This window comes from Artemia franciscana, chromosome 8 (assembly GCF_032884065.1).
Source record: "Artemia franciscana chromosome 8, ASM3288406v1, whole genome shotgun sequence".
NCBI lineage: Eukaryota > Metazoa > Arthropoda > Branchiopoda > Anostraca > Artemiidae > Artemia > Artemia franciscana.
In genome coordinates, this window is record NC_088870.1 from 31,380,859 (window position 1) to 31,405,109 (window position 24,251).

The following is a 24,251-nucleotide window of genomic DNA, read 5'->3' on the forward strand; positions in this document are numbered from 1 at the left end:
GCTTTGATAGATAAAGAAAGCGTTACTTGTTTAGTTTATGTAAAATTCTCGCTTTTTCGCCAAACATTATGCAAAGCATTTAATTTAGAGTATTTGAAAGTCTTTAATGAAAGATTTGGCAGACAAATGCAGCTGTTACTCTTTATTTTCCATGGGTATCTCTAAAATAATCTATAAAGATTTAATGTGCCAAACTGTAAGTCTTTTTCACGCGTGTTCAGAATATCGGAAACACTTCACTGGAGAAATGTCTAGTATTTGGAATTCCAGCTAGATATGTCACCCCAAGGGCGCAGACGCTATTCTACTATAGCTGTCACATAAACAACCAGTCAAGACCTGCTTATTGGCCAAATTTCAATAAAGCCCTCGAAGTTTTGTGTGATTAAAATCGGTCGTTTTGTAGTGCAACTCTTTCTTTCTGTGGTTAAAATGACATAAAATATTTTAATTTCGTTTCAGTGTTCTCTTGATAAGGACCTTCATACCATAATTCAGTCATAAAATAAAAGTTTTAAGAGTTTGGCGCAAAAGGTTTCTACAGCAATAAAATGGAACGAAAAGGGAACGACATTCTGAAATGTCTCAAATAAAAAGATATCGTACACACAGTTAAATCATAACTGCTATTAACTCTTGTAAATCAGACAACACGAAGTTCCTCTTTATTTCGCCAATTTAGCCACATGGAATATGTTAGCAATCCATTTTTTCCAACCTAGGTAATTGCATATTCAACAATAATAAATAGTGCAATTCAGAATATTAAAGGAAATTGTCAATTCATGCCACTTTTTGCTGTTGAACATCAGTTTTTTTCCTTTTCTTTCAGATAGGCCAAAATACCGTCAGGAAATAGGAATGTGGTTTCCAACCATTTTACCAGCATCGAAATCCCTATTAAAAAAAAAAAAAAAAAAAAAAAAAAAAAAAAAAAAAAGTATCTGAGGACGTATTCCCAAAGCACAGCAAGTTTTATTTTTAAGCAGATTATTATGTAATTAATAAAATCAATGACTTTCATAAATAACAAATTGTTACCTGCATTTTAAAGTCTGAAGAATATTTACAGAAGCACGCGGATCCAAACAGACAGGCACTTACGCAGGAGCTAATCTGGGGGGAGCTTGATAAAAATTCGTCAACATATCTAAGGATATTTTTTAAGAACCAAAGAACAGCATGCACACTTTCGGTATTATGAAGTTGGGGGGGGGGATTAAAGAGGTGTTAAAGCATCCTCTCTATTTATATAGATAGGCCTAAAGAACTTTTGTTGAAATAATTTAATATTCGGATATGCAGCCTAAAACTGAATGCAGTAATTGTGTTGCAGGGAGCAACTGTTTGATTTTTTTTCTTTTTTTGTATGTCACTGATTTCAGTTTATTTTAAGAAAGTGATTAAGGTATAACCTCAGTGGGTTTAAAAGACTTCTTGCTAGATTGATAAATATGTTATTACATTTTGGAAAGCAGAGTATAGTTTTTGCCTGGACCAAAAAAGGATATCCTAAGCTTGTCCTTGAGCTAGAGCTCCTAGAATGCGAAGGGAAGTGGAGTTTTATAGTCTATACGCGAGAAGGCAATCTAAAATGTTTTTGTCAGGCTTTTGTCTGTTCAAGCCATTTTTCTGCTTTTGAGTTCAAACTATGGTTCAGGCAATTAATAGAAGCAGGCAGCAGCTTTAAATTGAAGTTGGACAAGAATATAAACGGGCTTAAGATGTGTGACGGTCAATTTTCTGGCCAAATCACCAAAACATCTTCTTAGAATAATTAATCGAAAAAATTGTGTTCCAAGAAACCAGCAATTCCCGACGAGTCTGAAAGTGCTTCCATCTCATTTTATAAGCCATTTTTGTTTTTGATTTTTGAGTTTACGATTTTATTTTTCATATTTAATACTATAGTAGAGGAATGTTATCACATGTGCCTCATATACTTTTTGTGGTTCTCTGATTCCTAAGGAAAGTGTGTAGTTATCACATGCTGTAGAAAAAGTTTCAAGAGAAGAGACTTGGAGGTTTAGCTCGGATTTTTTTTCGCATTTGGAAAAGCTTGGAAGAATAGGAAGATAAGTCTGCAAGCCCAGATTAGAATATTGGAAGCCACAGCGACGATAGTGGTTAAGTATGGTTCTGAAACGTGAGGGCTCCGAATAGCCAAGTAGTATTTATAAGATGATTTCGAGAGGAAATATCTTCGAAACATTTTGGGTACCCTTCTGATTGACGGTATTCCAAACAGTATGCTGTACGAAAAATGTGGTTCAATCTTAGTTTCTAAGGATATAATGAGAGAAGGTTGAGAAGGCTAAGACATGATCTGCAGATAAAGGATAACATATTGCGAAAGGTTGTCGATTTGTACCAACTATCTAGAGCCAAACAAAAGGGAGGCTATCGCCAAACTGGCTGAAAAGAGTCTGTAAGAAATGACACAGTGGAAATGGCGACTTCTTGGGAGGTTGTAAAGAGGGAGGCTTTAATAAATTGGGATGGAGGAGGAGCGTGCGTAGTTGTGTTGAACTCAGGCGGTTTGGTGCCGAAGTGAATTTTTAGCAGTAGCAGCAACAGATCATAATAAGTTGACTCATGGCAAAAAAAATCAACTACTAAACTAAGATAGGTTGAATGGTTCTTAACACTGTAAACTTTTGAATGCAAGTCTTAGAACAGGAAACATGAAATATTTTTATGCAATGTGGCTCAATTTTATCTTTGAAATTTGTATTGGATTCAAGAAGCATAAGTGGGACATGGAAATGAGAGTGAGGAAAACTAGGTTTATAATACCAGAAACTAGAACTCGGACAATTTAATATACTAATATACTAGAACGTGTTTCTAAGAACCTTGGAAACGATTATATATATATATATATATATATATATAATATATATATATATATATATATATATATATATATATATATGTATATATATATGGATTTCTGAAGTGTTACAAGAGGATCCTCTCATGCAGTAAAGTTATTCTCTTTGGTTTGTTTTCAAACCATGTATATAGACTTTGTAGAATAAATAAATGGCTTATAGTAAAGACACTATTCTTTTATCTCCTTCCACGTGAACCTTTAGCTCTGAAAGATTCGGCCACACGCTTACCAGTACAGGCAAACAAAATGGTGCCAGCAGCTTTCGTGGGGGGGAATACGTCTACATTGTGATTTGTCTACAACACTAGAACTTGGACTCTACCTGATCTTTATCTTTAGTAGTTTCAGTTGGACTTAAAATATAGTTAGTTTTGCACCTTATACCTGCACTAACACCGATTACACTGCATTGTCTGTGAAGATTCTAGCTGTGCATATTCATGCTTCTTTTGTTTGTCTTCAGTGCATGAAAATTAGCCTATTACTTATGGCGAAGAGACATTTCCACTATCGGCGATGTCAATTTCTGCTGAATGCCATTTGTGCTTAAGCAACTTTGTTTTTAGTGAAAATAAAATTAAATTTTTCAGTTCTTCACCATTGTAATTTGATGCTGTTTCCGATCGCTGCTGTTGCTATTTGTTATATTGTTGCATACAGTCACCCAAAGAAATGTGATAGGTAAGTCACGCTTTTTTTGCACCGTGATATAGGATACCTGTTAGGAGTGTTATTTTTATTTTAAAACTGAAATTCATTTTAGACTTTTTACCTTGTTATTGTGTCCAGCAAAACTTTAGTTGCATAAAATAGGATCCCTGTATAATTATAAAATTACCAATTATAATTTTAAACCTTTTTGTTAAGCTGAAGTTTAGCAATGTCGTTGGTAAACCAAGTTTGCACACTTGTAATAAAGTTCGTAGAGCATTATATTTGCGACTGAGAAGATCAATATTAAATTTTTGAGTACAAAGATTTTTTTTTAATATTATGAGTTTAGACGAATTGGTAAAAGTTTTGACAAAAGCGTATTTAATAGGAAAAACTGTAAGATTTTTATAAGTGATTGGCTAAGTCTGAATTTGGTAGCCCTGCTGTTTTTCCGACTGGGAATTGTTTTGAATTGTTTTGAAGACTCAAGAATTAATACAAAAATGATATCTATTGGTAAATGGGCATAATAATTTGAAAAAAAGTGTATAAGGTCACAAAACGTTCAAGTCCGTAGAAAATACGGTTTAAAAGAGAAATGAGAATTGTAGGGTCTGTCGCAAGTTATGAGATAAAACACGATGAGGAACTCGGTCATAATTAACATGACGTGAAGTAAGTTCAAAGTATTAGATACACGTAAATTGGTAAGGGATACAAAGATAGAGCAATAAGTTGGACTTAACAGAGTACAGAGTGAAAAGAATTGACTAACTGTTCGGGTAAGTGATAAAAATATTTACGCTTCTAGAGAGTGTAACAAAATAAAATTTTAGGTATGTCACAATCAGGAAATGAAAATTCAGTTTGAGAATCTTGGAGATTTGGAGAGTTTTTGGGAAATTTGAGTGCAATGTCAAATTAAGGATAGAGAATTGTAAGTTCTTATAGAGCATTAAATAAAAAAAATAAGTTTTTTTAAATGAAAGTAAGAAGCGACATTAAAATTTAAAACGAACAGAAATTACTCGGTATATGAAAGGGGCTTTTCCTCCTCAACGTCCCGCTCTTTATGCTAAAGTTTGTCTCTTTCTCAACTCTACTTCTTAAAACAGTAAAAAACTTTAGCGTAAAGAGCGGGACGTTGAGGAGGAAAAGCCTCTTTCATATACGGAGTAATTTCTGTTCGTTTTAAGATTTAATGTCGCTACTTACTTTCATTTAAAAAAATTGTTTTTTTTATTTAATTTCTGGACGTTTTTTAATTAATGTATGTTTTGATCTTGGCTCTCCGCACATAAATAATTAAAACGAAATTTGCATATTAGGTTTTTTGGGGGGCTAAATGACTCTCACAGTTTTAATCGGAAGATTTTGAGCAAAAAGGAGAGAAGGAGGAAGTCTAGTTGCCCTCCAATTTTTTGATTACTTAAAAAGGCAACTAGAACTTTTAATTTTTTACGAACATTTTATTAGTAAAAAATATACGTAATTTACAAATTAACTTACGTAACGAAGTGCTATATTCGTATGTTTTTATTGCGTATATGAGGGAGTTCACCCTTCGTCGATACCACGCTCTTTACACTGAAGCTTAAATTCTGTCCCAATTCATTAAGAATGACCCTTGAATCACAAAGGCCGTAGAATAAATATTTGAAATTACTAAAAATACTTTAGAGTAAAGAGCGAGGTATTACGAAGAGGTTAAACTCCTCATATGCGCAATAATTTCTGCTCGTTTTAAGTTTTAATGCTGCTCCTCACTTTCAGTAGAAACAATTTTTCATATTTATTTTTTCATTGTTTTTTTTTTTAAATAATACTAAAAAATCCTGCACCCCCTTCATTGCAAGTCTCTTCCTCCATGAGAAGTTTTTCCGTGAAACGACCCTCCCACGTAGCCCCCCACCTCAGCTCTCCCTCTCAAACCAAAAAGATTCCCCTGATAACGTCCGTACACTTCCCAGTAACCATTACTATATGTAAACACAGGTCAAAGTTTGTAACTTGCAACCCCTCCCACGGGGACTGGGGGGAGTAAGTCATCCCCAAAGACATAGCTCTTAGGTTTTTCGACTATGGTGAATAAAATGGCTATCTCAGAATTCTGATCCGGCGACTTTGGGGGAAAAGGAGCGTGGGAGGGGGCTTAGGTGCCCTCCGATTTTTTGGTAACTTAAAAAGGGCACTATAACTTTTAACTTCCTTTAGAATAAGTCCTCTCGCGACATTCTGGGACCACTGGGTCGATACGATCATCCCTGGGAAAAAAAAAAACAAAAAAAAAAACAAAAAACAAAAACAAATAAACACGCATCCGTGATTTGTCTTCTGGCAAAAAATGCGAAATTCCACATTTTTGTAGATAAGAGCTTGAAACTTGTTCAAAAAGGTTCTCTGATACGTTGAATCCGATGTTGTGATTTTTGTTAAGATTGTATGACTTTTAGGGGTGTTTTCCCCTATTTTCTAAAATGAGGCAAATTTTCTCAGGCTCGTAACTTTTCAGAGGTAAGACTAATCTTGATGAAAGCTATATATTTAAAATCAGCATTAAAATGCGATTTGTTTGATGTAACAATTAGTATCAAAATTCCATTTTTTCCAAACCAAAGAATTTGTCTGTGAATTACGCAGGTTTGTTTTCTTTTTATATTGCACATTTTATCGCTATTTTAGAAATTAATCCGTTAAGTAAGATTTATAAAGGGAGCTAAGTTTAATTGAAGTTTTTAAAATAAAAGTTTTCTAAAATTGGAAAAAAAGCGAATTGAGCAATACAAAATCCATTGTTCCTTTTATGTTGATGTTGATGTTAACTCAATTAATTGTGGTGCCTTGTTCAAACAAATGGGTAATAAGGGAAGGTTCCAACTTATTTTAATTTTCAGTAAACTTTATCTGTGAATTTTAGTAAAATGCATAATTTGATCCGAGAGCTCTACAGGGAAGTGGTGAAGAATTTGGGGTTAAAAGAATTGAGGTCGAAACTAACTTTAAAGAAGGAGGCAGGGATTGTAGCGGCTGATGCTAAAACAGATTAAATTAGCGGGGGGTAAATTAGGATTACCAGATGTCTAGGTTTCGGAGAGGAAACCCTGAATTTGATATTTATTGAGTTTTTTTTTAGTCAAACAATAATAATAATAATAATAATAATAATAATAATAATAATAATAATAATAATAATAATAATAATAATAATAATAATTTATTTCTTACCCAGTTACAAAAAGGGAAAAAGTGGAGTACAAGAAGAAAAACAAAGGACTACAAATAACACAAAGAACACAGAAAAAAAACACAAAAACAAATAACACAAATACAAAAAAAAATTAGCAAAAGAGGCGGATAAGATGATTGCTAGGACCAAGACAGATTGGCGCTTCATCAATTAAATTTGAACTTAGTTTTTCCACTGGAAGAACAATATCTGTTGCCTGATATTTACTAATTAACCTTCGGTTCTGACATGATCGTGGTAAATAAAGTAGGAACTTTAAATACCGGTAGTAATTCGTCTTGACCCTCTTTACGTCACCTTTATTCGAAAGCATAAAAAAGCCAGCACAAAATAACAGAATGGTCGCAGAAACTCGAGTACAGCTTTGTAAGTGCTTGTCGCTGGAAATGTCCACGATTTCCAATAATTTTAGAATACCCCAATTTAAGCTTAAATTGAATATCCCGAATCATCTGAAAATTGGCATGATAACTCTTTGAAAGGCATTCACGTGAAGAATACGTGGTGCTGGAACCGGTGAAAGGGCAGACATTGTTCTACCGAATAACCAGCTCGTAGGTTGTAATGAGGAACCTGGGGGAAGTGTAACTCAGCTTGGTGCTAGGACTGGTGAAGGGTTGGATGACGGTCGACCAAGGTACCAGATCGTAGGTTATAAGGAGGAGCCCTGGGGAAGTGTAGTTCAGGTGATCATGGATTAGGAAGGCCTGAACTTGGCGTGGAATGAAGTAGGTGGTAGATCACCAACCCCTAGAAACCCTGCAGGTAGCGCGCCTAGTAAGGGAATAATGAATTTGCAGAAGGAAAGTAATGAAAAGTTGAGTGACATTATAATGATTCAAGCGAGACAAATTTTTTACCGTTGTGGTTAATCCAAATGTGTGACGGTTTATTTTGGAAAACGATATACTTATTGCTATACGGTAGGAGGCCTTGGCATTGAAGATGGTACCCTAAACATCTATAATCATCATGCCAAGCGTCGTAGTGGATTCTGTCATAAAGTTATTGCATAAATAGTTACTTATTATAAGATATATGTCGGATGTGAAGACAGTAAATTATTTGAATTTTCTCTTTTTGACAATTTTTTTTTGCAATATCAGAAGCTTTATGAGAATTGTAATGTGTGTATGTGTAGGAATTTTTCAAACATTTCGTTTGAAATGTGCATTGGATTCAAGAAGCCTAAGTTGGAAGCGGGTTTGTAGGCTAAAATTTATGATGCTCTGTCCTTTGAAAATGAGAATCAGAAAAAACTAGGTTTATAATACCAGAAAGTAGAGATCGAATAATTTTAGTATAGTTGAAGCGTTTCTAAGAACCTTGAAAATGATTATATATATGGATTTCTGAAGTGCTACAAGGAGTTTCTCTCGTGCAGTACTACTGTAGAGTTCTTCTCTTTTGTTTCTCTTTTGTAAAGTTCTTCTCTTTGTTCTTTTTTTTGTTCAAACCATTATATAGACATTATATAGAAAATTGTTGCTCTTAAGAAGCAAGAATTTTATTTCCTACAATTTTTGGGACTATATTACATTTTGCGATTCAATAAAATACACAAGTTTTTTCAAACAGTTTGTGGTAACGAACTGTACTCAGGAGCGACCCGGTTCAATAGTAAACGAAACTCTAAAAAACGGAATTTTGATGCTAAAAGATACATCAAAAGAATCAGATTTTTATGTTGATTTTAAAATATAAGTTTTATCAAATTCAGTCTTTGTCATCAAAAGTTACGAGCCTGAAAAAATTTGCTTTATTTTGGAAAATAGGGGGAAACACCCCCTAAAAGTCATCGAATCTTAAATAATATCCCACCATCGCATTCAGCGTATCAGAGAACCCTATTGCTAAAATTTCAAGCTCCTATCTACAAAATGTGGAATTTTATATTTTTCCCAGAAGACAGATCACGATGTGCGCGTTTTTTTTTTCAGGGGTCATCGTATCGACCAAGTGGTCCTAGAATGTCGCAAGAGGGCTCATTCTAACGGAAATGAAAAGTTATAGTGCCCTTTTTAAGTGACCAAAAAATTGGAGGCCACCTAGGCCCCCTCCCGTGCTAATTTTTCCCGAAATCAACGGCTCAAAATTTTGAGATAGCCATTTTGTTCAGAATAGTCGAAAACCACAATAAATATGTCTTTGGGAATGACTTACTCCCCCACAGTCCCTGGGGGAGGGGCTGCAAGTTACAAACTTTGACCAGTGTTTACTTACAGTAATGTTAATTGGGATGTGTACAGACGGGGGATTTTTTTGGTTTGGGGGGTTGAGGGAAGGGGGCTGTGTGGGAGGATCTTTCCTTGGAGGAATTCGTCACGGGGGAAGAGAAATTCAATGAAAAGGGCGCAGGATTTTCTAGCATTGCTATAAAAAAAAACGAAAAAATAAACATGAAAAAGTTTTTTTAATTGAAAGTAAGGAGTAGCATTAAAATTTAAAACGAACAGAGATTATTACGGAGGGGTTCTTCTCCTCCTAAATACCTCACTCTTTATGCTCAAGTATTTTTAGTAATTTGAACTATTTATTCCACGGCCTTTCTGATTCAGGGGTCATTCTTAAAGAATTGCGACAAAACTTAAGCCTTAGTGTAAAGTGGGAGGTATTAACGAGGGGACAAACTCCTTTTTTCTCAAAATCGTCTAATCAAAACTAAGAGAAAGCCATTTAGCCAAAAAAAAGAATTAATATGTAAATTACATTTTAATAATTTATGTGCGGAGAGCCAAAATCAAACATGCATTCAAAAACGTTCAGAAATTAAATGAAAAAACTAGTTTTTTTTTAACTGAAAGTAAGGAGCGACATTAAAACTTAAAACGAACAGGAATTACTCCGTGTATGAAAAAGGCTGTTCTCTTCTCAACACCCCGCTCTTTACGCTAAAGTTTTTTACTGTTTAATAAAGTAGAATTGAGAGAAAGAGTCAAACTTTAGCGTAAAGAGCGCGGTGTTGAGAAGGGAATAGCCCTTTTCATACACGGAGGAATTTCTGGTAACATTGGTAACACTGGTAACCTGGTAGCATTTGCCTCCTCCTTTGGTAGGAGGCAATAACCATTAACTCTCCTTCTTTCGTACCAGTAAGCATATGAATAAAATCTTTAACTACAAAGAAGCTTTTTCTGCAATAAGAGGGGAGCAATAACCTCCTACTATGAGTATTAAGGTTTAGTTCAAATGAAGGGGGAATACAGATTAATTTTAACCTCCCGCCCCCCTCGGCCTCTCTCCTACATTTTTTTGAGGGCTTGTTCAAAGTGAGAAAATTTGGGCATATAAACGCGCTTTTTGAGACATGTGGCAAACTTCTCCCTCCCAAACAATAACTCGCGGCCCTTCTCCGTAATGGCTAATGCGCAATTATGCTTAGCTGTAAATTGTATGAAATATGTAGACAATAATTTTTATGAAACTTGTAACTTAATTAACTGAAGCTTTATTAGGCATTATAGAAATAAATATCTATGTTAAGTGTTTTGGGAATGAATGCGCGCCATGCGTTATTACCACCTCTGTAACTAGAAATGAAGGGAAACTGAAGGGAACCACTATCTATAGTTTTCAATAATTCTATAATCTGCTATAGATAGGGAACCCCTATCTATAGTTTTCAATAATTTTAAACCGATCGGTTATCTTAGAATCTTAAATAAGTAGCAATTTTACTATTGGTTCAAGTTGTAGTTTTGTGCCATAAAAAAAAAAACAAAAAAAAACGCTGCTTTGCATGCTGTTTGGCTACATGAAATGGGCACTAGAACTTAAAAGTTTGTGTAGATGAGCCTTCCGCTGGTTTACTAGTCTTGTGGTTTGATACGATAACTATTGGGAAAAAAAACAACAGATCAAACAACTTTCTTCTCGAAAAAAAAACAAAATTCGAGATTTTTGTAGTTAGGAGCTTGAAACACATAAAGTAGGGAGATTTGACATGCTGAATTTGATGGCATAGTTCTTGTCACTTGCCCTTTTGGGGGTGTTTCCCCTTTTTTGAAAATTAGGCGAATTTGCTGAGGCTCTTGTTTTTTGATGGGTGACATTAAAACTGACGAAGTTTGTAAATTTTGAATAAGCTTAAAGTTCAATTCTTTTGGATGTATGTATTGTTATCAAAACTTTTTTACAGTTTTGAATACTATTAGCCCATGAAAAAGAGGTTTGACGGGCAGGGAATAAAGAATTACTGTGCTACTGTTCCGATAGTGTAACAATAAAAGAGAGGTTTTAGTTATTAATATAACGTGACGATCCTAACGAAAAAATGAAATATAATCCACCGTTTTAATTTTTCATGTTCATGTGCTATTTTGAAACAGACCATGATGTAATTAGGCTACATTAAATTTTCAAAGGGAACTACAGGTAATCCCGCTTCAAAAATGTTTTCTTTTTTTTCAAATGAATACAATGCCAAAAAGGGCTAAGTTCCAGGTAGTTTCCGAAACTTCATTTTTAACATGCTATTTTGAGCTTGCATTGATAATGTCTACGTAAATTTTATGTCAATAACGACAAAAACCAAACTACCTTTCCATCACAAACACCAAAAACAAGAACAACAATAGGGAATTTTTTAGACAGTGGGAAACAAATTAGAATTAATATTTTGGCCCTATGTCCAAGGGCCGTCCTCAGCAATACAAATAAGAAAAAACAACTTACGAGAGGACAAAATCAATAAAACTAAAATGAACAGTTTTTCAAAACAGTCCCAGCATCCTTACCTCAGCGAAGTTCAACCAGGACTGAAAAATAAATTGTTATGAAACGAGGCAATTCAATGAAATGAAAGAAAATGATATTCTAATAATATTACTTCTGTTTCATTCGATTCTGCTTTAAGTAGCCATGTTCTCGAAAATCCTAGCCACAAAGTACTTTTCGAAGAATCTGCCATTATTAGCAATGATCAACCAGTTCGTTGTAACGAACTGTAGTAAGGAGCGACCCGGCTCAATAGTAACCAAAACTCTATAAAACGGAATTTTGTTAGCAATAGCTAAATCAAAAGAATCGCATTTTAATGGTGATTTTAAATATATAAGTTTAATCATGTTTAATATTACCCATCAAAAGTTACGAGCCTGAGAAAATTTGCCTTATTTTAGAAAATCAAATTCAGTCTTTGTCATCAAAAGTTACAAGCCTGAAAAAATTTGCTTTATTTTGGAAAATAGGGGGAAACACCCCCTAAAAGTCATAGAATCTTAACGAATGTCCCTCCTCAATACTTCACTCTTTACGCTAAAGTATTTTTAATGATTTCAACTATTTATTCTACGGCCTTTGTGATTCAGGTGTCATTCTTAAGGAATTGGGAGAAAACTTGAGCTTTGTTGTAAAGAGCAAGGTACTGCTGAGGGGGTAAACCCCCTCATATATGTAATAAAAACATACGAATACAAAAGTTTGTTACGTAAGCTAATTCGTAAGTTACGTATATCTTTTACTAATAAAAACGTTTGTAAGGAATTACATTGTCTACTTGCCTTTTTAAGTAACCAAAAAACTTGGGGGTGGGTGATTAGGCTTCCTCTACCGCTCATTTTTCCCAAAATCATTCGATCAAAACTAAGAGAAAAATATTTAGCCAAAAAATAAATATACAAATCTCGTTTTAATTATTCGTCTGCGGAGAGCCAAAATCAAAACATGCATTAATTCAAAAACGTTCAGAAATTAAATAAGAAAAACAAGTTTTTTTTAACTGAAAGTAAGGAGTGACATTAAAACTTAAAACGAACAGAAATTACTTCGCATATGAAAGCGGCTGGTCCCTCCTCAACGCCCCGCTCTTTACGCAAAAGTTTTTTACTGTTTTAAAAAGTAGAGTTGAAAGAAAATGCCAAACTTTAGCGTAAAGAGCGGGGTGTTGAGGAGAGACCAGCCCCTTTCGTATGCGAAGTAATTTCTGTTCGTTTTAAGTTTTAATGTCGCTCCTTACTTTCAGTTAAAAAAACTTGTTTTTTTTTTATTTAATCTAGGCATAAAGCAATTAGTTTGAGAAACAATTGAAAGCAGACTTAAGATTAATAATAATATTTACTTAAATAGGGGTTTAGGAGAATATTCACTGAATGCTTTGTGCACAAATTTAATTAAAAATAATCTTACAAGATATTAGAAAAAACAATAGTTATTAACACAGAACCTGTCACAAATAGACCTATAAGATCAGCAGCGAAAAAAGCAAGGCTGGCATTAAAAACCTGTTTTTAAATCATTTCTTTCATTTCATTGAATTGCCTCGTTTCATAACAATTTATTTTTCAGTCCTGGTTGAACTTCGCTGAGGTAAGGATGCTGGGACTGTTTTGAAAAACTGTTCATTTTAGTTTTAATGATTTTATCCTCTCGTAAGTTGTTTTTTCTTATTTGTATTGCTGAGGACGGCCCTTGGACATTGGGCCGAAAAATTCATTCTAAATTGTTTCCCACTGTCTTAAAAAATTCCCTATTGTTGTTCTTATTTTTGGTGTTTGTGAATTTTATGTCACTTAGGTATGCTAAGCGTATTAACTTCTATAGTTAATTCATAGAACTAAAACTATTTAAAAGATCCAGAGCAAAGTTTTGAGCATTGTTGAATTCATCAAGACAAAAAGAAAACAGGTATCTCATATTGGAATTCTAAGAAATCTTTGGGACGACTTAAACGAATGCAGCAATTTATGAGGATCACTCCTTTTCTTCTCTCCAATTGCGTACTTGCCGGAGTTAGGCTTCATGAATCAGTTTTTGGACTATGTTGTCTTTGGTTTCAAAGAATAGGGCCAATCAGTGTTGTACCTTTTAGAACAGACACACTGAAGATACAACTTTGTACTGATGTTTTCCATTGTAATTAGTTTCTTATTAGCTTCAGTTCACACTTCGATTTACATTGAGCCTTATATTTCCTTTGTTTTCAACACTATTTGTTTTCAGTAAGTATTTAATTAAAACTCCTTTCTGATTGTAAAATTCAACCCATTTCTGAAATAAGACGAATGTCGGAAGAATTATATTGAATGGTTCCTAATATTTTACAAAATCATGGCCTCTGCTTGTCCTATTGGCCCAAGAAAACCCCGCCTTCTTTTTGAAATTTTCATATTGCTATGGCAACAAGGAAATGGAGAAATTGATTTTGAAAGATGTCTTTTTGTTATGCCTTTTCTAAGAAGGGGAAACTTGACTAAGAGCTTTTCCAAGACTAAATTAATATTTATACATCGTCTTTCGGTTATGGAAATTTCATTTTAAGTTTGAAAGGGAAAAGTAATTTTTGCTCCAAGGGGAAATGGAAAATGCTTATTTTCCAAGTTAGAACGTTTCCAAGTTTTTGTAGGGAAGAAAGTACTTGTGTATTCTTAAAGCATGTTTCATTTTTCTCTTTATTCAACGAGTTTAAATACGGCAAAAAGGGAATGGATAAACGGGAATAGAATGATGAATAGTTTTTTGTTCAGAAACGAAAAATTCAATGACAAAGTTGCATTTAGCTCAGTTTGCATACGACAAAGTTGGAAGCTGGGCTCTGAAATGGGAATAAAATATTACATAGTTGAAGGTATTACTTGTCTTTACCACCGGTATTTCTCTTCATAATAAAAGGTCTTTGTCAAACGGAAAAATCAAGCATATACACAAGAGCTTAATTTGGAAAGAGGACACAAATTTGTCAAAATAGCGAAGACAACAAAGTTACGTAAAAAATACGAAAACCGTAGTAGTTAGGAAGATAGACATTGAGGCAGGCACGTAAGAAAAATAATGTAGGGTAAATAAACAAGGGTAAACTTTCTACCAGTGAAATGCGATTAATTCGAATATTCTGTTGATGCCTGGATTTTTTCGGCTTGGAAGGGAGAGTTGAGGGGGGGAGGGTACGTGGGAGGATCTTTCTATGGAAAACTTCTCATGGGGGAAGAGATTTTCACTGAAGGGGGCGCAGGATTTTCTAGCATTATTTAAAAAAAAACAATGAAAAAATAAATATGAAAAGTTTTTTCTATTGGAAGTGAGGAGCTGCATTAAAACTTAAAACAAGCAGAAATTATTCCACCTATGAGGGGTTTTTGTACGGTCTTTGTGATTCAAGGGTAATTCTTATGGAATTGGGACAAGATTTAAGCTTTAGTGTAAAGAGCAAGGTATCGACGAGGGGCGAACCCCCTCATTTCGCAATAAAAACATACGAATATAGAAGTTCGTTACGTAAGTTAATTCGCAAATTACGTATATTTTTTACTAATGAAAATGTTCGTAAAAATTAAAAGCTCTAGTTGCCTTTTTAAGTAATCAAAAATTAGAGGGCAACTAGGCTTCCTCCCTCACTCCTTTTTTCTCAAAATCTTCCGATTAAAATAATGAGAAAGCCATTTAGCCAAAAAAAAAATATATGCAAATTTCGTTTTAATTATTGATTTGCAGAGAGCCAAGATCAAAACATGAATTAATTAAAAAACGTCCAGAAATTAAATAAAAAAACAAGTTTTTTAAAATAAAAGTAAGGAGCGACATTAAAGCTTAAAACGAACAAAAATTACTCTGTATATGAAAGGGGCTTTTCCTCTTCAACGCCCCACTCTTTACGCTAAAGTTTTTTTACTGTTTTAAGAAGTAGAGTTAAGAGAAAGAGTCAAACTTTAGCGTAAACAGCGGGGCGGGTTGAAGAGGAAAAGCCCATTTCATATACGAAGTAATTTCTGTTCGTTTTTGTCGCTTCTTACTTTCATTTAAAAAAAAAACTTGTTTTTTTATTTAATCAAATACGTAAAACGAAATATAAGAGACCCAAAAATTTTTCCTGTATTTTTAATTGATCGGTTTTTGTCTGTTATATAGAACACACTCGAGAAGTGAAGTTTGGTGACAATAAAAATATGATGAAAACAAAATACTTTATTGGCAAAATTGTCAAGGTCATTCGCGAATTATTAATTTGGGAGCTTTGGCGTCCGCTGACCGTCTCAAAGACAAAGAAAAGTTAATTATTAACGCGATTTTTGACCTAGTTCATTGTAAACGCGATTCTTGTGTAGGTTAGTTTGCTTTCGCTAGTGATAAAATAGAGTGATCCGCCATGGATGTTCAAATTACAATTTGGGATTTTCCAAGGACCGAAGAACAAGCCCCATTCAAGTCCTGAATAAGGGGTTGTTGCTCAAAGCAAAACACTGCATCAATGGACAGACCCTGACTTTGTACTCTTACGAGAAGCAACATTTTTGGAAGTTTAACGCTAGGCTATGCTTGAAAATTGTCAATTAGCGTGTCAATACGTTTCTCTAAAAGTAAAATACCATTTGTTACTGTAGTTTGTTTCACTTATTTATGGGTTAACGAATTGTCGTCTGTGGCCTGGTGTCAATATGAGCTAGTCCTTTCTAAGCAAACGGTTGTCGATTGGAATAATAGAGAAAATGTGGGGTTCCGCAAAACAAAGTTTTTTCACATTTTTACTAATAAAACATTCTATTTTCACTTTTTTTTGTTGGCATAAACCAAACTTCACTTCTCAACAGTGTTTTATGTAAAAGACTAGTACCAGAACAAATATTTAAAGTATATCCTTAATGTGATTTGTCTTTGGACTTCTATGGTTCAACAATAGAACTATCTGTGATTCACAGATTCAACTGTCTATGGTCAACAAGTTCAGAAACCGTAATATTCTAATTTTATGTGCTCTTAATGAGTTTTGATTTATGACATTTATTGTGTGATTTTTAATGATTTTGTTAAAACGTTCGGAACTTCTCTCAAATAATCCCTGATCAAACAGTTCGTGGTAACGAACTGTAGTAAGGAGCGACGCGGCTCAATAGTAATCGAAACTCTAAAAAATGGAATTCTGATATCAATAGTTACATCAAAAGAATCGCATGTTAATCCTGATTTTATATATATAAGTTTAATCAAGATCAGTTATACCCATCAAAAGTTACGAGCCTGAGAAAATTTGCCTCATTTTAGAAAATAGGGGGAGACACCGCCTAAAAGTCATACAATCTTAACAAAAATCACACCATCAGATTCAGCGTATCAGAGAACCATTTTGTAGAAGTTTCAAGCTCCTATCTACAAAAATGTGGAATTTCGCATTTTTCGCCAGAAGACAGATCACGGATGCGTGAATTATTTATTTTTTTGTTTGTTTTTTTGTTTGTTTGTTTTTTTCCCCAGGGGTGATTGTATCGACTGAGTAGTCCTAGAATGTCGCGAGAGGGCTCATTCTAACAGAAATTAAAAGTTCTAGTGCCCTTTTAAGTAACCAAAAAAATTGGAAGGCACCTAGGCCCCCTCCCATGCTCATTTTTTCCCAAAAAGTCTACGGATCAAAATCTGAGATAGAAATTTTATTCACCATAGTCGAAAACCTAATAACTATGTCTTTGGGGACGACTTACTCCCCCGCAGTCCCTGTGGGAGGGGCTGCAAGTTGCAAACTTTGACCTGTGTTTACATATAGTAATGGTTACTAGGAAGTGTACAGACGTTTTCAGGGGGATTTTTTTGGTTTAGGGGGGGGGATTTGAGGGGGGTAAATGGGAGGATATTTCCATGGAGAAACTTCTCACGGGGGAAGAGAATTTCAATGAAGGGGCGCAGAATTTTCTAGCATTATTTGAAAAAAAACAATGAAAAAATAAATATGAAAAGTTTTTTGTACTGAAAGTAAGGAGCAGCATTAAAACTTAAAACGAACAAAAATTATTACGCATATGAGGGGTTTACCTCTTCGTTATACCTTACTCTTTACGCTAAAGTATTTTTAATAATTTCAACTATTTATTCTATGGCCTTTGTGATTCAGAGGTCATTCTTAAGGAATTGGGACAAAATATAAGCTTTAGTGTAAAGAGCGACGAAGATTGAACCCCCTCATATACGCAATAAAAACATACGAATATAGAAGTTCGCTACGTAAGTTAATTCGTAAGTTACGTGTATTTTTTACCAATGAAAACATTTGTAAGAAAACTAGTTGCTTTTTTAAGCAATCAAAAACTTGGAGGGCTACTAGACCTCCTCCCTCGCTCCTTTTTTCTCAAATCTTCCGATTAATTGCAATTGATTAATATGCAAATTTCGTTTTAATTAATTATGTGCGGAGAGCCAAGATCAAAACATGCATTAATTCAAAAACGTCCAGAAATTAAACAAAAAATAAGTTTTATTTTTTAAATGAAAGTAAGGAGCAACAATTAAAACTTTTTTAAGTATAGGGGCTCTTCCTCCTCAACAACCCGCTCTTTACGCTAAAGTTTCTTACTGTTTTAGAGTTAAGAGAAAGAGTCAAACTTTATCGTAAAGAGCGAGGCTTTGATGAGGAAAAGCCCCTTTCATATATGGAGTAATTTTTGTTCGTTTTAAGTTTTAATGTTGCTCCTTACTTTCATTTAAAAAAACTTGTTTTTTTATTTAATTGAGAGTATAAGGTGAAATTGGTGTAGTGTGAATTTTTGCTCTGATGTAGTGTTGAGGCGGAGAAAACGTATTGGAAGGGACAGGCACCCAATGTCACAGGTTTATTCCTCCAATCATACAGATTGAAAGTCCTTGCAGACTCAAATTTTAGTAGGACGTGAAATAACCGCCATTTGCAAAATTCATACTTAGAATATTTTTATTTTTCATATCTGTACTTCAAAACTAGCCTCTGATTTTTATTCATGATGCTCAGAATTCTTTTAACCTTTATATACCATCCATATACCATTTGGGAAATATATGATAATTGTTATTACTTTTTTTTATAAAGCCATGTTGTGTGTTTTAATGTGTCTTGATTTCGGACAAAAAATTTGGAGTAACTTACATAAGAAAAACAGTTATTCTAGTGATTGTTAGAGATTTTTAAGATCAAAATATGAAATATAAAATAAAATAAAAAATGTACAGAGCACCGTATGTTTGAAAACTAGTGGTTAATTAACACCAGAATTTGTAAGTTTTCTAAGCCTGCTGACTGGAAATAAAAGGCCAAAATTGACGTTTAAAATCAAAATCTAATAAGTAAACCAACTTATTAAATCTTACATGGTGGAGAACGGTTATATATTCCTCCAAATGAAGGGAGATTAGTTATAAACTCTTTTTTCAAGTAAAACTCAAGAAGCGTTGTTCAAAAGGGGGTAGGGAGTGTCTGGGGATATCTTCTCCGGGTGCCATGCCTAGAAATAGGCCAAGGCCAAGATTTTCAAATAGGCTATTACGTTTTTCATTTTTTTTTATTCATATACAAGTTTGTGTATGACGACCATATTTGCATTGCAGCAGTCTAGACGACCGTAGCGCTTGACCTGTCTGAACATATATTTCGTGATATGTTTAGGGCTGCTCATCTGTTTGCTATGTTTTTCAACTAGTGACAGGGCTCTGGCGGTTATCCAATACTATCGTTTCACCTTCGTTCGGCCTAGTATCTCTTCAGTGGTATCTCTCATCACTGTTTTGAAGGACTCCCATCTTTGCTCAGGGTCAGGGTTTTCCTCTTTATTCAAGTTTAGGGCATCAAAATGGTTTGTTCACTCCATATTTAGACTTTGCCAAACTTCTTTATCTTACTGCTTACCAATGTCGATTCGGGCTTTCGTTTTATGTTTTCTCCGATATGCAAGACGAAGTAGTATTTTTGCAAGCACTATCTTGTGATCAGACCATGATTTTGAGCCTGTGTCTGCACCGTTATATGAACGGAAGTCTACTACTGAACCTCTCCAACTTTGGCGGACGAGAATGAAGCCAACCTGCGTCTTAGTAACACCGTCGATGGAATGCCAGGTCAGTACATGGCTTGGCTTGTGTTACTTCTCGACAACCGTACCGAGGGGGCCGCGTTGCTTGCCAGGAACGCCGTAGCCGTATTCATAATTTATTTTAGGTCTATGTCCACTGATATTTCTTGGGAATAAAGTTTACCGTAAGGTCCCCAGTCTTTTGGGTGAAAAAAAAATGTGGAACGCTTCACAATTTTGTACAAACACCCACATTTTGTGTATGAACATCCCTAGGAACGGCCTCAATCTCAAGGATGCATTTTTGCCTAAATTTTAAATACATCCATGAGAAAGGTCTTTAAAATTAATACGGAGGAAGTGTTACCCCTTTGCCTTTCTTCATTTAAAGAAATATATTCGGGCTAAGCGTAAAATATGAGTGCTTTGGGGATGAAAGTCCTATATGTGTGTTTGTCTTTTATCGAGGGCCGCCAACTCCCCTCCACCTGGTGCACATCTCAGAATGTCACGTGTACCATACAGTTCTGCCACGTTTGGCATAGTTTTGCCACGCTTGGCACAGTTCATGTAAAGCTTTGAACACTCTGCAAAATGCTTAGTATAGTTCCTCTACGCTTGGCACGTTTCATCTGGTCTACGTGACATCTGAGAGAGAGCGACCCCTCGCACTATATAAGTACGCAAGAAACGTGATGAAAGAAAATATAACAAATAAACCAGTAGATTTTCACGGTAGTAAAAAGCAGTTTGTAATGTAAAACTTCATATAGTCAAAACTTAAACTCGAACTCGACTGTCTTCAGTGCAAAAAGAAGGAAAACACAAAATTGACTAATATCCAAAAATTAGTTGGTACTTGTCAATTATATAAAACACACTTGAGAAGTGAATTTTTGCTAATCCTAATTAAAAAAATGAAAATAAAATACTTTATTAGCAAAATTATGAAAACTCCATTTTGCGAAACCCCACATTCTCTATTATTCGTAAAATTGTGACAACTCCATTTTGTGAAACCCCACATTCTTTATTATTCTAATCGACGGTCAGTCGATGTCGAAGCACCCAAATTAATAATTCACAAATGGCCTTCATAATTTTGCTAATAGAGTATTCTATTATCATCACATTTTAATGTCACCAAACTTCACTTCTCGAGTGTGTTTTATGTAATAGACAAGTACCGTTGTTTTGGTTGGCATAAAGCGTGACCCTTAATTATGTTCTTCTTCATCATCGTCGCTCGTCATCCCTTACCTTATTATATAAGCAAATCGTAGCTCTTTTGACTCGAAGTAGGTCTAATATGATCTAGGGAATGATCCCAAATAATTTAACTTTAATAGTTTAGAATAATCAAGAGAGCGGTGTGATGGTCCTGAATCAAATCACATAAAGCACATATTCCGTATGTTTCAGCGAATATACCGTGTGTATCCGCAAAGTTAGCATTTTGTGGCTTTTGAAGGTTTTTAAAGAAAAATCTGAAACTAATTAGCACAATATAGAAATTCAAAAATCTTAGTTGAACTACTCCTGCAACGAATAACCCGCCATAACTACTACTACCACGTTATGTTTGTTAATAGTTAATAGTAATGTTTATACTACGAAATGTTTATACGATTGTTATTATATAGAAAAAGTATGTCAATTACGTGATGAAAAAAAAATTTAAACTGAGAACGCAGCATGGCATTCCTACAGGGCAGAACAATGTGATAACACTTTTTTTCGCAATTCAGTCAAGTTTTATCAAAGCACTAAAAACCCTAAATTTAGTTAAAAAAAAGTCTATTCAGAGCAAAATTTGAAAATCTATATAATTCACAATATGGGTATCTGATTATTTATTTTGAATTTGCATAAAATCAAAATCTTCAATGGCCTGTTTTGGAACGATGTGGTCGCTGTGAAAAACTTTTCCCATTGACCTCTGTTATCAAACAGTTCATGGTAACGAACATAAAGTAAGAGACGAGTCAGGCCAATATTAACTGACGCTCTATTTAACAGAGTTGGTGTAAAATTGATGCATAAAAAAAGAGTTTTATTCTGATTCCACACATACAAGATCCCTAAATTCTAACATTTCCTTTCAAAGGCTACGAGTTTGAAAAACTTGTCTGATTTTTGAAAAAGGGAAAAAATTCAAAAGCAAAGTAATTTTAATAAAAATAATATCATTAGATTCTTTGGAATTATTTATTTATTTTTTCATGAATGATCGCAATGAACCAATATTTGACAAAAAGTCAAACATCAGTCAAAAGCCAAAAAGACGAGTTTGAATTTTTGTCAAAGATTTGTCTTTTTGGTAACAATTACTGAAACACAAGGGCTGTTTAATTGAAATAAGAAGCTTTTCATAGTACTAAGAACTTTGGCGTAACTAGCGAAAAGATGAATGAGGAGGATATCTCGTCGTATGCGGAATCATTTCTATTCATTTTAAGTTTTAAAGTTGTTCCTTCCTTTCAGTTGATTAAATAAAAAAAAACAGGTTTTTTGAACTGAAAGTAAGGAGCGACATTAAAACTTAAAACGAACAGAAATTACTTCGTATATGAAAGAGGCTGGTCCCTTCTCAACGCCTCGCTCTTTACGCTAAAGTTTGACACTTTCTCACAACTTTACTTTTTAAAACAGTAAAAAACTTTTGCGTAAAGAGCGTTCAGGAGGGACCAGCCCCTTTCATATACGAAGTAATTTCTGTTCGTTTTAAGTTTTAATGTCGCTCCTTACTTTCAGTTAAAAAAAATCGTTTTTTTATTTAATTTCTGAACGTTTTTGAATTATTGCATGTTTTGATTTTGACTCTACGTAGATGAATAATTAAAACGAAATTTGCATATTTATTTTTTTGGCTAAATGGCTTTCTCATAGTTTTGATCGAATGATTTTGGGAAAAAAGGAGCGGTGGAGGAGGCCTAATCGGCCCCCCAGCTTTTTGGTTACCAAAAATGGCAACTAGAACATTTAATGTTTTACAAACGTTTTTATTAGTAAAATATATATGTAACTTACAAATTAGCTTACGTAACGAACTTTTGTGTTCGTATGTTTTTATTACGTATATGAGGGAGCTTACCCACTCAGAAGTACCTCGCTCTTTACACAAAAGCTTAAGTTTTGTCCCAATTCCTTAAGAATGACCACTGAATCACAAAGGCCGTAGAATAAAGAGTTGAAATTACTGAAGATACTTTAGCGTAAAGAGTGAGGTATTGAGGAGGGGACGAATCCCCTCATATTTGTAGTAATTTTTGTTCGTTTTAATGCTGCTCCTTACTTTCAGATGAAAAAACTTTTTCATATTTTTTTTTAATTGTTTTTTTTTAAATAATGCTAGAAAATCCTGCGCTCCCTTCATGGAAATTTTCTTCCCCCGTGACAAATAACTCCATGGAAAGTTCCCCCAACATATCCCCCTCTTCTCAACAACTCCCCCACCCAACCAAAAAAATCCCTCTGAAAACGTCTGTACACTTCCCAATAACCATTACTATATGTAAGCATAGGTCAAAGTTTGTAACTTGTAGCCCCTCCCACGTGGGCTGTGGAGGAGTAAGTCGTCCTCAAAGACATGATTATAAGGTTTTCGACTATGCTGAATAAAGTGGCTATCTCAGAATTTTGATCCGATGACTTCGGGAAAATGATTAGAGGGGGAGGGGGCCTAGGTGCCCTCTAATTTTTTTGGTCACCTAAAGCGGGCACTAGAACTTTTCATTTCCGTTAGAATGAGCCCTCTTGCAACATTCTAGGTCCACTGGGTCGATACGATCACCCCTAGGAAAAAAAAACAAAAAACAAACAAACAAACAAATAAACACGCATCCGCGATCTGCCTTCTGGCAAAAAATACAAAATTCCACATTTTGTAAATAGGAGCTTGAAACTTCTACCGTATGGTTCTCTGATACGCTGAATCTGATGGTATGATTTTCGTTAAGATTCCATAGCTTTTAGGGGGTGTTTCCCCCTATTTTCTAAAATTTTCTCAGGCTCGTAACTTTTGATGGGTAAGATTAAACTTGATTAAACTTATATATTTAAAATCAGCATTAAAATGCGATTCATTTAATTTAGCTATTGCTAACGAAATTTCGTTTTATAGAGTTTTGGTTACTATTGAGCCGGGTCGCTCCTTACTACAGTTCGTTACCACAAACTGTTTGAAAAAACTCGTGTTTTTTATTGAATCGCAAAATTTAATACAGTCCCAAAAATTGTAGGAAATAAAATTCTTGCTTCTTAAGAGCAACAATTTTCTTACAGCAAAAAAAGCTGTTTTTATGTCGAGTTTAAATTCACCGGATTTACTTATATCTATTTTGGAATAAACACTAGAAAAGTGAGACATTGAATTGAATTGAATTTACTGAAAAGAACAAGAAATGGTAAATAACAAAATACACCGTATTTTACATACAAAATTAAAAAAAAAATACTTCAACTTAGTCTCCCTCGTAAGGCTCTATAGCCAGAAAAACACAGGGGAGAAATAAAATGAAAAATTAAACAAATATATCCATCAAAAATTTTTAAATAATATACTCACATCACCAACCCAAGATCCCCCCAAAACCAAATCCAAGCTAAGTAGGGGAGTTGTACATGATTCCACATACACGCATAATACTATTTCAAAAAACACTGATAGACATTTATCACTTTTTGCCATACAGCTTTTTGTGAAAAGCTACATGAA

General features: G+C 34.3%; 1 protein-coding gene across 4 annotated transcripts in view; it reads left to right on the plus strand.

Annotated features, from left to right (window-relative positions):
* LOC136030301 (zinc finger protein 628-like) overlaps positions 1 to 24,251 on the plus strand; it is a 271,742-nt gene that overhangs the window by 16,509 nt on the left and 230,982 nt on the right. For 3 of the 4 annotated variants that reach the window (XM_065709172.1, XM_065709171.1, XM_065709175.1), the window contains exon 2: positions 3,487 to 3,577. The exons of the other annotated variant lie outside the window; for it this stretch is intronic. The gene's annotated coding sequence lies outside the window, so the exon portion shown is untranslated. The remainder of the gene's footprint in view (positions 1 to 3,486; positions 3,578 to 24,251) is intronic. 4 annotated transcript variants of the gene reach the window in all.